The sequence below is a fragment of the Tenrec ecaudatus genome, chromosome X, assembly GCF_050624435.1.
Source record: "Tenrec ecaudatus isolate mTenEca1 chromosome X, mTenEca1.hap1, whole genome shotgun sequence".
In the NCBI taxonomy this organism is placed as follows: domain Eukaryota; kingdom Metazoa; phylum Chordata; class Mammalia; order Afrosoricida; family Tenrecidae; genus Tenrec; species Tenrec ecaudatus.
Genome location: NC_134548.1, coordinates 113,498,659 through 113,504,820, shown reverse-complemented (window position 1 = coordinate 113,504,820; position 6,162 = coordinate 113,498,659). Strand labels below are relative to the sequence as shown.

Below are 6,162 nucleotides of genomic sequence, written 5' to 3'. Positions count from 1 at the left end.
TCTCTCCTTCTGTGTAAGCCCCTGTCTTAGGTAAAGGGGCATCAGTTGGGGGAGGCAGTCTATAAGATCCTCTATATCAGGGAAGCCAAAAGAGTCTCCCACTACCTAATATAAATGGACTCCGGGGACTTTTCGTGGATTTCATTTTCTCCTCTGACCTCAACTTTGGGGTTTCTTCCTCACTCAATTCCCACATATACTCCTCAGAATTCCTAAAGATGTCTCGCTGTCTAAGCCGCTCCAATATCTCAGTTAAGGAAAGCCCCGTTATTTTGAAGCAAGTTTTAGATCTAATTTCATTTGTACTTCTCAAGACTGCCCCCCACATCCACTCCAGGTGAGGTAAACATGACAATGCACAAAATTCTGATGAATGGATCCAAAAACAGCAAATATTTGAGGGATGTTAGAGACTTTCCCTGGGAATCTCTGCTCTGCAAATGCTTCTTCCAGGCTATAGCTTTGCTAGACAGTATGGCTGGGATGGCTCCCAACATCTCCCCTTTTAAAATTATTTTTCAAATGAAGCCTTTGGATTTCTGTCTGCACCAAGCGTAAACTGCAGAAGGTCAATCAGAAGACAACTGGAAGAAAAAGAACAAGAAGTATTATCAAAGCTGAAACTCCCAGATTAAGAAAAATTGATAACCAGGACTTTTCTTGTAACATATCCAATTATTTTTCTAACAAAGATTTGGCCACTTCTGAAGCTGGTAATACAGAGCTTCCAGAGTGACTGATGGCTGTTACACTGGCGTGTAAAGAGGCTAAATCTAAGGAAATGTCTGAATGGTTCCGTACTCCCAATACAAGATTCTTAACCTTTTCCCGTGGGACTTCTGATTCATTGTAAATTAAAGGAGTGACACAGACCAATTTAAACTGCAATTGACATCTAATCATCATTCTCGTTTTAGAGCCTGAATCTGATCACCCAACCATACTACTGCCTCTTCTAAGGCACTAACTCATGTGTCGAGTTTTTGGTCATCTTTTGCTTGTGCCATTAAGGCTATGGTAACATTTTTGGTGAATTCATCAACATATTCAGCAGTATGCACTTCTTGGACCAAAGCGACAGCAGAGGCGGTCAAGGAACCTATAATAACAAATAATGATACAATACCTAAAATTAAAGAGGCAACAAATCTTCTTTTTCTTTGCAAAATATCTGACATTAACTGTAAGGCATGCAGTCCCATATCATCATACCAAGGGGTATCCAGTTTTAAAGGCAACATAACATAAGGGGGTTGTTGAACAATGGCAAAAGAAGTTACATTCAAACGAGAATAAATACAATTGGTTAAAACACACTTTTTACTTTGAGTAACAAAGACCCCATTATTTTCAAATTTCGAATGTGCCCAAATCACCAGGATATAGAACAGCAAAAGGGGAGCGCACGCAAGCTTGAAGGGCTCTGTATCTGTATTCTTTTTTGGGTCGTTTTAGACCAGCAGGTTGGGTAGCCATAAAGAGCCTTGCAATAGTTTATTGTGCCAACCTGGCTGATAAACACAAGTAGGATCAATTGAAGGGCGGAGAGATAAATGGTTCGGTGAGCCTCGCCTTGTTAGTTCTGTGCCTCAATTTAAAGGGTACACTACCTGTGGGACACCTAGCTTGTGGACTGTGTCTCTGTAAGTTAAGGTCCCTTTAAGCCCACATGATTGGAATGTTCATCTCTGGAGCTGGGGACCAACAGTTGGTGACATGCCTTGCTGTTTGCTACCTGGGTATATATAGCCCAGCTCTCTCTACAGAAAAGGGACTGGCGGCTCTCAAGACTTGAAGGACTGCTAGTGTCTCACTGCTTTATAATTTAACTGTTAATTTCTTGTATTATCTATCTATCTGTGTATAATTTAACGGTTCATTTTCTTGTGTTGTGTATCTTTATAAATACACACACACATATATAATTACTAGCAATCTGGTTTTCTCTCTCTAGAGAACCCTGTCTAACACATTTTGGTACCAGAAGTGCTTCTAGAGAAATAAACCATAAATGTGGGTTTCTTAAATTGGCTTTCCAACCTGATTAGTCTTAAGAGCACTTCAACAACCCAAAGCATGGATACGTCTGCTACTCCTACTAATCCATGATGTGAAATAGCAAAGAAAATACCTAAAGTAGCACCACTGATAGATGAGTTGCTGGTTAAAGGAGATGCTCTGGGTGATCGTATGTTTGATATTTTCCAGGAGTTTTGTAATGATGACAAATATAGGGAAGCTGGTTGGCTGGTCCTTCTTACAAAGGAAAGTGTGATTAAGGAGAGGGATGATCTCAAAGCCTCAAAAGCGCTCCTCAGGTGCAGACTAACGGATTTGAAAACTTCCATCTGTGCTACAAAGGAAAGCCTTCTCTCCTCTAGTAAAAGAACTGACATTGCTGAGAACCAGGTCCAGAGTCTGATTATACAAGTGGATGAATTACAACGGCAGCTGAATTGCAGATCTAGAGTAGTGTCTGAAACCAAAGTAAGGGCATTAATTGGGAAAAGTTGGGACCCAGAAACATGGGGTGGGAACATATGGGCTGATGATCCAGAAGAGGAGGATATTGAGCCCTTAGAAACACCTGAGCAGATTAGCCAAACTATTCAAGCTGAAATGCCAGGTAGGGCTGCATCAGTAGCATTGCCTGAGGGAGATGCCTTACAAGATATTGCTGAGAGCACCCAGGAAACACCCTCACCACCTATTATTTCCGCTAAACTTGTCACTAAAATTAAGTCTCAGAAACCTCCTAAAGGTGAGGTTAAGATGATTATCCAAGAAGAAGTGCACTATACTCATAAAGACATGCTCGAGTTTTCAAATACGTACAAGCAAAAGCCTGGAGAATATCCCTGGAAATGGTTACTAAGGGTATGGGATACTAGTGCATGAAATGTAATATTAGACTTCTCTGAGTTTCTGGATATGAGACCCTTAAGCACAGACTCTTCTTTCAATGTCTCTGTGAGACAGGCTAAAAAAGGATCTAATTATTTGGTTGGTTCAATGAAGCATGGACTGCCAGATGGCCTAGATTAGGCCAACTTGGAGTACCTGACCTGCCTTTGTACACTGTAGAGGAAGGCATCCAAAAGCTTAGAGAAATTGGTATGTTAAAATGGATATTTCAGGATATTCCCATAGACCCAAAAAGGAGGTGTCCTGAGGACATACCCTTTACCACAACCATAAGGAACAAGTTTGTGAAGTGGGCCCCAGCATCTCTTAAGACTCCTGTAATTGCTATTTTATGTGCACCAGGATTAACAGTGGGCACTGCCCTAAGCAAACTCCGACATTTGCCCAAAATGGGGCTGATTGGTTCCCATGATGGTAGAGGGCAGGTGTCAGCATTGAATCAACAGAGACAGAGTGGGCGTGGTTATAATAGACAACAAGTTTTCAATAGTAATCAAAGCAACCTGTCTCATGTGGAATTATGGCATTCGCTACTTAGCCACGGTGTCCCTAGGAGTGAAATAGATGGCAAACCTACTAAATATTTACGTGATCTGTACAGGCAAAAGAATGGTAAATCAGGTGAACAGCAGAATAGACAGTCATGATCAAACAATCAATTCCCAGACTTGAGCCAGTTTACAGACCCACAACACCTTGAATGAGGGGGAGGCCAGGTCCTTTGGAAGGAGGACCCTGCTACATCACTGAAGGTCTATACTGTTAGTCTTTCTTCTAGCCTTCCCCAAAGGGACCTGCAGCCTTTCACAAGAGTGACTGTACATTGGGGGAAAGGAAATAATAAAACTTTTGGGGGATTACTAGAAACTGGCTCAGAACTGACACTAATTCCAGGAGACCCAAAATGTTTTGAAGGCCCACCAATCAGAGTGGGGGCTTATGGAGGTCAAGTTATCAATGGCGTTTTAGCTCAGGTACACCTCACTGTGGGACCCGTGGACCCCCAGACCCATCCTGCGGTTATTTCCCAAGGTCCAGAATGCATCATTGGAATAGACATACTTAGTAACTGGCAGAACCCCCATATTGGATCCCTGAAATGTGGAGTAAGGACTATCATGATAGGAAAGGCCAAGTGTACACCATTAGAATTGCCATTACCTAGGAAAGTAGTAAACCAAAAGCAGAACCGCATTCCTGGAGGGATTGCAGAGATCAGTGCCACCATCAATGACTTGAAAGATGCAGGGGTGGTGATCCTACTACATCCCCATTTAATTCACCTATTTGACCTGTAAGGAAGACAGATGGATCCTGGAGAATGACAGTGGATTATCATAACAACCAGGTGGTGACTCCAATTGCAGCTGCCATTCCAGATGTGATTACATTGCTTGAGCAAATTAATACTTCTCCTAGTACTTGGTATGCAGCTATTGATCTGGCTAATGCCTTCTTCTCAATACCAGTCTCAAAGGACCACCAGAAGCAGTTTGCCTTCACCGGGCGGGGGCAACAATATACTTTCACCACTCTCCCCCAGGGGTACATCAACTCTTCTGCCCTGTGCCATAATTTAGTCCAAAGGGACCTTGACTACCTGTCTATTCCACAAAATGTCACACTGGTCCATTATATTGATGACATTATGCTGATTGGACCCACTAAGGAGGATGCATCAAAGACTTTAGATTCATTGGTACAATATCTGCGTACAAGGGGTTGGGAAATTAATCCAATGAAGATTCAGATACCTCCACATCAGTAAAATTTCTAGGGGTCCAGTGGTGTGGGATATGTCAAGATATTCCTACTAAAGTTAAGGATAAGCTATTGCATTTAGCGCCCCCAACAACTAAAAAAAGAGGCACAACGCCTAGTGGGCCTCTTCGGATTTTGGAGGCAACATATCCCTCACTTGGGTGTTCTACTTCGACCTATTTATCAAGTGACATGAAAAGCCTCCATTTTTGAGTGGGGCCCAGAACAAGAAAAGGCTCTTCAACAAGTTCAGGCTGCCGTGCAAGCTGCTTTGCCACTGGGGCCATATGATCCAGCTGACCCAATGGTGCTAGAGGTGTCAGATGTAGATAAAGATGCAGTGTAGATTCTTTGGCAGACCCCTATTGGTGAATCACAGTGTAGACCATTGGGATTTTGGAGTAAAGTCTTGCCATCCTCTGCAAACAACTACTCCCCCTTTGAAAAACAGTTATTGGCCTGTTACTGGGCCTTGGTGGAGACTGAACCCCCTCACCATGGGCCACCAAGTCACCATGAGGCCTGGGTATTGTCTGACCCACGTAATAATAATGTTGGACGTGCGCAGCAACACTCCATTGTTAAATGGAAGTGGTATATATGAGATCAGGCCAAAGCAGGACCTGAAGGAACAAGTAAACTGCATGAAGAAGTGGCCCAAATGCCCACAGTCTCCACTCCTGTCACATTGCCTCCTTTCTCCCAGTCGGCACCTATGGCCTCCTGGGGAGTTCCTTACCATACTTTAAGTGAAGACCAAAAAAGTCATGCTTGGTTTATGGATGGTTCTGCACGATATGCAGGTGCCACTCGTAAGTGGACAGCAGCAGCACTACAGCCCCTTTCTGGGATCTCCCGAAAGGACATTGGTGAAGGGAAATCTTCCCAATGGGTAGAGTTTCAAGCAGTGCACCTGGCCGTTCAGTTTGCATATAAGGAAAAATGGTCAGATGTGAGACTATATGCTGATTCATGGGCTGTGACGTATGGCTTGGCTGGATGGTCAGGGAATTGGAAGGACCATCATTGGAAAATTGGTGACAAGGAGGTGTGGAGAAGAGGTATGTGGATAGACCTCTCTGAATGGGCCAAGGAAGTAAAGTTAATTGTATCTCACATGAACGCTCACCAAAGGATTACCTCTGTAGAGGAGGACTTTAATAATCAAGTGGATAAGATGACATGCGCTGTGGAGACTGGTCCTCCTCTTTCCTCTGCTACTCCTGCTATTGCCCAATGGGCACATGAACAAAGTGGACATGGTGGCAGGAATGGAGGTTATGCATGGGCACAGCAACATGGACTTTCACTCACCAAGGCTGACTTGGCCACTTCCATTGCTGAGTGTCCCATTTGCCAGCAACAGAAACCAACATTAAGTCCAAGATATGGGACAATTCCTCGGGGAGATCAACCAGCAACTTGGTGGTAGGTTGATTACATAGGACCACTTCCATCATGGAGGGGACAACATTT

At 43.5% G+C, this 6,162-nt stretch overlaps 1 pseudogene; it reads right to left on the bottom strand.

The window, feature by feature from the left end:
* Positions 1–968: 968 nt before the first annotated feature.
* LOC142433661 (ubiquitin-conjugating enzyme E2 variant 1-like) overlaps positions 969–6,162 on the bottom strand; it is a 42,783-nt pseudogene continuing 37,589 nt past the window's right edge.